This window comes from Sinocyclocheilus grahami, unplaced genomic scaffold (genome assembly GCF_001515645.1).
Source record: "Sinocyclocheilus grahami isolate Dianchi unplaced genomic scaffold, SAMN03320097.WGS_v1.1 scaffold508.1, whole genome shotgun sequence".
NCBI lineage: Eukaryota > Metazoa > Chordata > Actinopteri > Cypriniformes > Cyprinidae > Sinocyclocheilus > Sinocyclocheilus grahami.
In genome coordinates this window covers 327287-336778 of record NW_015505687.1, presented here as the reverse complement: position 1 = coordinate 336778, position 9492 = coordinate 327287, and the positions used below count along the sequence as shown (strand labels likewise).

Below are 9492 nucleotides of genomic sequence, written 5' to 3'. Positions count from 1 at the left end.
TCCAGGCTGATGACGCAAGACGCACAGCTAAAGTTTGCTGACCGTCAAAGTGTTGAAAGTTTGCCGAGGATTACCGTTGATGCTCATAAAGGAGTTGACGATACTTTGCAAGCCTGAGGCAAATACTGGAAATATTCTTATTTAGCTTACTAATGTTATTAAATAACATTTTATTAAAACCTGCAAAATCCTTTAATACTGTAGTTTATTGTATATGCAGATTATATTTTAAGTTGTTACACAAAATCAAGCAGTTTATAAGGTTAATCTCTCTATATACTTTAGACATGTAGAACATATCTGCATTTCTGCATCAATGGATGTAATGTGTGCTGAAGGTGCGAAACTTTTAGTAATCTTAACCAAGATGTAGATGATCTTATCCCCGGTGACTAATATTTGAACTGCCTTCTCTCAACCTGCTCAAAATTTGAAACTCACAATGATTTCATATACTACTCACACGGTGAGGATTAGAGTACGAGGATCATTTGAACTCACAATTATTTTATATACTACTCACACCGTGAGGATCACAGTATGAGGATTGTTTGAACTCACAATGAATTCATATACTACTCACACCATGAGGATCACAGTATGAGGATCGTTTGAGTTCAGAATGAGCTCATATACTACTCACACCGTGAGGATCACAGTATGAGGATCGATTGAACTCACAATGAGCTCACCTATTACTCACACCGTGAGGATCACAATATGAGGATCGATTTAACTCCCAATGAGCTCACCTATTACTCACACTGTGAGGATCACAGTATGAGGATCGTTTGAGTTCATAATGAGCTCATATACTATTCACACCGGGAGGATCACAGTATGAGGATCGATGGAACTCACAATGAGCTCATATACTACTCACAACGTGAGGCTCACAGTATGAGGATTGTGTGATGTCACTGTGATCATCGCATGATCTCACGTGTTGACTGGGTTTGCCTTCTCACCCAGGGTCAGTTTCCTCAGGGCTGTTATCAAATGACTTTGAATTTGCAGCATCCGACATGTGGTGACAGGAGAGAGACAGAGGAGGAGTGTCAAGACCTCTGCTCATGTTAACCTTTGAGTCTGGTAAAATAGTAATGAAACTCAGTGTCAAAGACTTTAACTCACAGTTCCTTTTATTTTATGATATCCATATCTCTGTGTTTTTCTCTCTTATTGTGCAGAAACATAGAAGAGATAGTGCTTCAGTCATGAGTGCCTTTCCTGAAGGTCCTCCGGTTCTAGATTACAGGGAACCAGAACCTCCTCCTAGTACCAGCAAAGCTTGAAAACCCTCATCCCATTCCGGTTCGGCTCACAGTAAGACATTCGCCAGCTTTCTCAACATATTCTAAGCATATTACATTTTTATGTCAATAATGAAAGTGATCTGTCCATTTCATCAAGAGATCAGAGAAAAAAACTAAAAGAACATGTTTTCATCATTGCTAAGAAATTAAATGCCCCAGTTTTTCTGTTTTTCATATATCATATATCAAGTCTGTCATTCATATATCATTTCTGAATCTTCAAATATGTGATAAATTCATAACGTAATCTTAAATATACATTTTCTAACTTTTTACAGTTCACATCCAGTCGATGATGCTGTTTTTTTCTCCTTCACATCATTTGCATGGATGTCACTGATGTGGAAGCTCTTTAGGAAACGGTTAGATGAGGACTCACTTTATCTCTCACCTCATGATGGAGCCCACATCAATGGAGAAAGGTACAAATGTCAACAGTTAAGGAAATTCTTCATAAGCTTTCCATTCAAATCTTAGCTTAGTTTAGGAAGTCTCGGCAGAATGAGTAGCTCCAGTGTAGCACTTGGCGAATAAGAAACCATAAGTCATCGTCTGATGTTTTTTCATATATCCAGGTTGATTCTGGAAAATTGTATTTGCGGGAAAATGGATTATGTTTAAAAAGTGAGAGAGAGAGAGAGAGAAAGAGAGAGAGAGAGGAAAATAACAAAAGATTGTTATTTCTGTTGTGTTCAGGTTCCAAAGACTTTGGGACGAGGAAGTCGCCCATGTGGGTCTAGAGGAGGCATCTCTTCCTGCAGTGGTCATGCGTTTCCAGAAGACAAGATTTATAGTGTCATTCTTCATCTCTGTCCTGTTTGCTTTCGGGTGAGTGCAAAAAAACAAAAATATGATTATATTCTGCTAAATGAATAAATGTGCACTACCAGTCAAAACGTTTGGGGTCAGAGGGTCAGAAAGAAATTAATACTTTATTTAGTTTTTTTATTCTGTTTTAAATAAATAAATTATTTTGAACTTTATATTCATCAAAGAATTCTGAGAAATATGTATCTCAGTTTTCACAAAACTATTAAGCAGTACAGCTGTTATTCAACATGTTACTTGAACGCCAACTCATTAAATTAGAATGATTTCTGAAGGACCATGTGACGCTGACTGGAGTAATGTAGAGTAAACTGCTTGCCATCACAGGAATAAATTACATTTTAAAATATATTTCAATAGTTAATAAAAAAGTTTTTACTGTTATATTTTTATTGTATATTTGTTTTACTGTATTTTGAACAGTGGACTTTTTGTACTGTAAATATAAATGTGAATATTTTACTTCATTACTTTTATACGGTTGTATTTTATGCTAACCATCTGTGCTTCTCCACAGGCCTACACTATCATTGCTGTATTTAACTGCATAAGGATGTCTATAGGCTTGTTGCCATTCTCTGTTAAAGTGGTGGCTGAGGGTGAAGTGGCTCTCACTAGACTCAAGGTTGGACTCTTTCACATTTCTCTTGGTTTATCCAAAACCAAACATAATTTTCTCTCATTTTTACCTAAAGCATTATTGAAAACGTATCCACCTTAATCCAATTATTTTGTACCTTTGGCCCCATTGTCTGCTCTAAGCTGGTATTAGTTTAGGACATATTGAGGAAGATGTAATTATTGTTTATATAAGTTACTCATAATGATAAGTGTGTAGGAAACATATTTTCAGCGTATTTTACATGTGCTGTACTGTAGGTTGATGCACTGACACGTGCTAATCATGTCTTTTACACTGAATGAACATTTTGAATGAACCTGATTTTCCTCAGCAGTACAATGCTAATAACAAAACATTTAATGCTTGTATTTCTACAGAAGCTTATGTTGGTACAGAACCCCAAAGGTTATCTCGCGCAGGATAAGAATATGGACTTGGCGCTGGCCATGGAAAAGGCCACCTTCTCCTGGAGCCTGCCAGATACCATGAACGCCACTGAGAAGCCTCAAGATCCTTCTGAAAGTGCCACACACCAATCAGACTTCAAACCTTCTCTCAGAAACACCAGCTTCACTCTTTCAAAGGTGTGATATGACTATATTATAACGTGGGATGATATAACATTCCAACATTCCAACACTCAGGATGTGTTCTAGCACTACAGCAGAAACTATTGAATCTCTCGTTTCGTTTATAGGGAAGTCTGCTTTGGGTGTGTGGCAATGTTGGAAGTGGAAAAACATCTCTGATTTCAAGTATTCTTGAGCAGGTGTGGTGCCTCTGTCGTTTCTGCATCCTAACGAACAGTTTTACATATGATGTGATGACGTGTGACTGACAGTATGATCATTTATTCCCTTCAGATGCATCTTCCGAGTGGGTCTGTATCAGCTAATGGAACATTAGCATATGTGTCCCAGCAAGCCTGGATATTCCACGGGACTGTAAGGGACAATATCCTCATGGGAGAACCATTTGACCAAACCAGGTGAAATTATAGAGAACATCAAAGACTAAACAGGTCAAAGATTTTGGTCAACAATAACATATTTGTTTTTTTTTATAAAAAGTGTCAGTAAAGTTCATGAAATTACTCATGACCACATGGGTTTTCAGCTACAATAAATCTGGATACAACTTCTACAACCTGAACTATATGAAAGGTAAAAGGGAAACCTTCATGAAAATATAGTGATTTAAAGATGATCAAATCTCATGATCAACATACAGTATATGTATCATACAGATTTAGCTGATATATGAATAAAAGCATCCCACAATCTTAAGGTGCAGTCACATTAGTGAAATTTTGGCAAAATAATATCAACAGTGTTTTGCGATGCATGTAGCACAGCTCACACAGAATCACTTTTAATCCAAGCAGCTCTCTTGGTTAACAAGGCGAATCCGAATGACCAACCTGATCCCGTTGCAAAATCTGTGTGGGGGAAGTCTTTCGTCCTCACACAAAATTCCAGATTCTGTGGACCCTTGAAATGACTGGACTGTTGAAACGACTGGATTCCACCTGCAAAAAATTGCTAACCAATAATAAATGTGACCGCATCTTTAGTCTCTCTGATAGGAGGTGGAATTGCAAGACAGACAGACCATCGCAATTGGAGTGTAAAAGAGTAGTTTAGTATGAAACTCTACATGATTTCACTATGGTAAGCTTGAAGAGCTAAATTTACTGAGCAGGCCTCCGACATAGACAGTTTAGACACCACTAACCCATTCATCTTGAAATAACAAATGTAGCAACTATTAATTTACCCCAGTGTCAGTCCTATCATTCTAGGAAGCTGCCCCTCACCTTTCTAACACATGTAATTTACCAGATCCTCTTTTAGTGCCAAGAAGACGGTGAACCGTCTTTTCTTTTTTTGTTGTTGCTTGTAATGACTTTTATTGGATGGGGTAAACTTCTGACTCTGGTCACAGTCTCAGCTGTAAAATTGTTGTTGAACATTGATTCTTTGTACTGATATGAATTGCTGCATCCTAAAAAATGTGGTACATGCTTACTGTGTTATAAATATGCCAGTGTTATTCATGCCTGCTCTCTGAAACCTGATCTGGCAATACTTCCATATGGAGACCAGACAGAGGTCTGTTCCCACATTTTACCAACATCCTTTGATTAGATACTAATGCATTTTTTTCATTGAGCTATTAAATGTTTATAATACTATGGAGTTCAGTTAAATAGCATATGAGGATGATAATATTACTTATACTGATATGAATTGCTGCATCCTAAAAAATGTGGTACATGCTTACTGTGTTATAAATATGCCAGTGTTATTCATGCCTGCTCTCTGAAATCTGATCTGGCAATACTTCCATATGGAGACCAGACAGAGGTCTGTTCCCACATTTTACCAACATCCTTTGATTAGATACTAATGCATTTTTTTCATTGAGCTATTAAATGTTTATAATACTATGGAGTTCAGTTAAATAGCATATGAGGATGATAATATTACTTATGTGTGTGTGTGTCTAGATTGGAGAGCGAGGTATTAATCTTTCAGGTGGTCAGAAGCAGAGGGTCAGTTTGGCCAGGGCAGTGTATTCTAACAGAGACATCTTCCCTTTGGATGATCCTCTGTCTGCTGTTGATGCACATGTTGGGAAGCACATATTTGAAGAATGCATCAAGAAAGAGCTGAAGGGCAAATCAGTCATTCTGGTCACTCATCAGCTGCAGGTAATTCACTCTAACATGTTTCCATGTCCTGTTCATTGGCTTTGAAGGCCTCTTTTCTGTTTGAAGATTTGAGCTGTTAGTGGAGTAAATATTTGCTCTTACCAGATAAAATATAGATATGTGATCCCCAATAGCTTCTGAAAACCAGAAAATATCAGGGAGTTTTAAATGATGTTTGTGGAAAAGACATGGACGTCAATAAAATCTTAAAAGCCATTATATTATATAATAAAAAAGTTAAAAAAAATATTTACTAAAATATTTAATTGACCAGTTATATCTCTTGTGTACACAGAAACCTGCTCCAAAAATGACCTACGATAAATAAACTCTAGAAGGATTGCTGAGTTATAAGTTGCTTTTTGTCAACAGGTGTTTCCAAGATTAAGGGTATATAGTTGAATGTACATGAAGTTAATATATAACCGGAGGAAAATACAATATAAAACAGGCATGGCACATAAACCTCACGTTGGCAGTTTCGTGAAATAAACAGTAATGATTCATTTGTGTTGTCGTAACACATTTAATGAGTAACCTCCTCAGGTTAGGAAAAGGGTAATCTAATTTTGCCTCACCGATTATGTAATGGCAGGAACAAAATTCACCATTAGAGAAAGCTCCAACCTTTTGTTGACTCATATCAAACAGTAAGTCTTAGCAACTGTGTGACTCAGCACAGCTGCCTTTTAACGTGTAACTCTACACAATGATCCTAAAGTCATAACTTTTAACTAGTTATTCCCAGATTTTTTGTGCTCTCATCTCAACCGATGTTCTCAGTTGCTCCTCTCTGTTGTGTTTGCAGTATTTGGAGTTTTGTGACGAGGTGTTGCTGTTGGATAATGGGGAGATAAAGGAGGCAGGGACTCACAGTGATTTGATGAAAGCTAAAGGCCGCTACGCTCACCTCATTAACAATGTCCAGCTGGAACAGAGCAATGTAACCACTCTCACTTACGCCTCTCAATTACTTTATAAATGAAATAGGCCATTAAAATAATACAACTTATTGTACTCTAGTGGACATGTACCAGTTTCCAGTACTAAGCAAAAACAAATTCAAAGAACAGAATCATTTGTGTGTCACTGAAGTTCTTCTTAATTTTCACTTTTGGATCATATAGGAAAATGCAGAGTCTGATTCCAAAACACATACTGAACACAATGACTCTAAACAGACCAATCCAGATAAGCCAAAAGTCAACGGCATTGAAAACCCAGGTTAATGGTTAAATATGTGATTAACAGGAGAATCTACTTTTCTTTAATTTGGGATCCCTTTAGGAGAGCAACAACATATCAAATTGACCAAGTTTAAAAATGAATAGCTGTTAACTACTGTCTATTAATAAATTATTCTTTTCATAAATAACTGCAGTAAATCCTATTATATTTTCCTGACATTATTTTATTTTGCAATAAATAAAGAGAAATATATAAATGAAATTTATTTATAAATAAATCTTTTTAAGTATTTATAAATGTTTTATAAGAAATATAATTTATATACCTAAATAATAGCGGATTAAAATGATTGATTAAAACATGACTAAACATGATAACATGATTAAAAATTGAATTAGAAAAGATTGTCTAAAAGCATGATGGCTTTCACATAAATTGAAAGTTTAGCATGAACATTTTAAGTTCAGCATTGTGTTAAGGCTGGAGGATTATTCACGTGACTTCATAGTTGTAGAAGACGTTACAGTTTAAATATGCAGTTCCTACGCCTGCTAAATATCATTATATGTAAAGACCATGCATTAATAAGCAATTCATCGCTTTATTTCTTTTGGTAAAACTGACAAACTGCTAAAAACATCTTTATTTATTTTCTCTTTCTAGCTTTTGATATGTCTGCATGACATGAAACATGAATTACCCAAGGACTCCACAGAAGCAAAAGGTCGATATATGAACATATTCACAGTATAACCATGAAAATATCCATTATATTCTTACTGGTTAAATCTGACTTGCACAGTGGTGTGTATGTGTGTTACAGGGAAAAAGGATCAATTAGTAACACAGGAAGTGTCAGTTACGTGGAGGACTTACCACCAATACTGCAAAGCTGCCGGAGGTGTTTGTCTTTTTTTCTGTCTCTTTGTACATTACATTATCAACGCTGTAACACCGTTTCTCAATTATGCCTTTCTCTCTGTCTATATATCGCTGTAGGGTATATACTGCTGTTATTTGTTATTCTTCTCTTCACTCTTCTCGTGGGATCGACTGCTTTCAGCAGTTGGTGGCTGAGTTACTGGTTAGAGCAGGGATCAGGGGTAAATACGTACAAACACATACACACACATTCATGTGAATCATACCATTTTCTCTCTCTGTTCTTGTAGAACAATACTAATTCATCAAGCAGCGGTAATATCTCCGAGAATCCAGACCTGCCATTCTACCAAATGATTTATGGCATTATTATTGGTGCTATGGTATTGCTGTGTATTGCCAAGGGCTACACCTTCACTAAAGTCACATTGTGTGCTTCTTCCAAACTGCATGATACCATGTTCAAACAGGTAAGACATATTATTTGCAGATTAACCCCCCCCCCCCAATAAGGTATTTCCACTATTTCTAATTATGACAAAACTGCTTGTTTTTGATTTTTTTTTTTACAGATGGTATATTATAGTAGATTTACAGTGATATAGTAGATTAATTATATGATTCAGTTTATGATTCCAGAAGTTTTCCAGCAAAAACAATCATTTTTTTTAGAATTTAAATTTTAGATTAGACTTATTATTTGAATATATGAATAATATATTATTATTAGTTGATCTAAACCATCCTCATGGGAAAGGAACTAATTTTTATAATGTGAGTGATCAAGTATAATATGAAAAGGTAGGTTTAGTAATTGAATGCAAGCATTGTGATACTATTTGTTCAGAAAAATGAGAACCGCAGCATTTTGATACCATTTGACTGTACTTTTTATCAGATCCTTGGCAGCCCAATGAGTTTTTTTGACACAACTCCAACTGGCCGCCTGGTGAACCGCTTCAGTAAAGACTGATGCAGTTTTGCCGTTCAACATGGAGAACTTTTTGCAGTTCTGTCTGACCGTCACTTTCACCATTCTCACCATCTCCATAGTGTTCCCATACCTCCTGATTGCCGTGGCAGTTCTCGCAGTCATCTTTGCCACAATCCTATAGTGAGACATAAACATTGCACTTTAACATCATAAGATGTGTTTTTTTTAAATCCAGAAGTAGAACACAAACATTACAATCACAGATCCACTAAACAGGTTTTAATGCCATGGAATGTACAAACCATCTGTGTTTTCTCTTTGACCTAGTGTTTTCCAAAGGAGCATTCGTCAGATGAAGAGGATGGAGAATGTGAGTCGTTCTCCCTGGATCTCTCTCACCACCTCTACCATACAGGGACTCAGCACCATCCATGCCTATGACAAAAGAAAGCAGTACATTGAACAGTAAGATAATACAATCAATGTATTAGGATCTATGAAAATATATTAAAGGGATAGTTCACCTAAAAATGAAAATTCTGTCATTAATTACTCACCCTCACGTCGTTCCAAACCCATAAGACCTTCGTTCACCTTCAGAACTCAAATGAAGAAATTTTTGATGAAATCCAAGAGCTTTCTGAGCCTGCATAAACAGCAACGCAACTGACACGTTCAAGGCCCAGAAAGGTAGTAAGGACATTGTTAAAATAGCCCTTGTGACAGGGGTTCAATTGTAATGTTATGAAGCTACGAGAATACTTTTTGTGCGCAAAGAAAACAAAAATAACGACTTTATAAGAACGAAGGTCTTATGGGTTTGGAACGACATGAGGATGAGTAATTAATGACAGAATTTTCATTTTTGGGTGAACTATCCCTTTAAGATATTAATTTATATTAGAAAATATTTTAGAAAGACAAACAGCGCTGGGAAACATATTGTGGTACTTGCCAAAATGAATATGAAACATCGTTATAACCAGTGTTGGGGAAAGTTACTTTTAAA

The 9492-nt window shown here is 36.2% G+C and overlaps 1 pseudogene; it reads left to right on the top strand.

The window, feature by feature from the left end:
• Nucleotides 1-8952, top strand: part of LOC107554586 (multidrug resistance-associated protein 9-like) — a 15133-nt pseudogene extending 6181 nt beyond the window's left edge.
• Nucleotides 8953-9492: the final 540 nt, after the last annotated feature.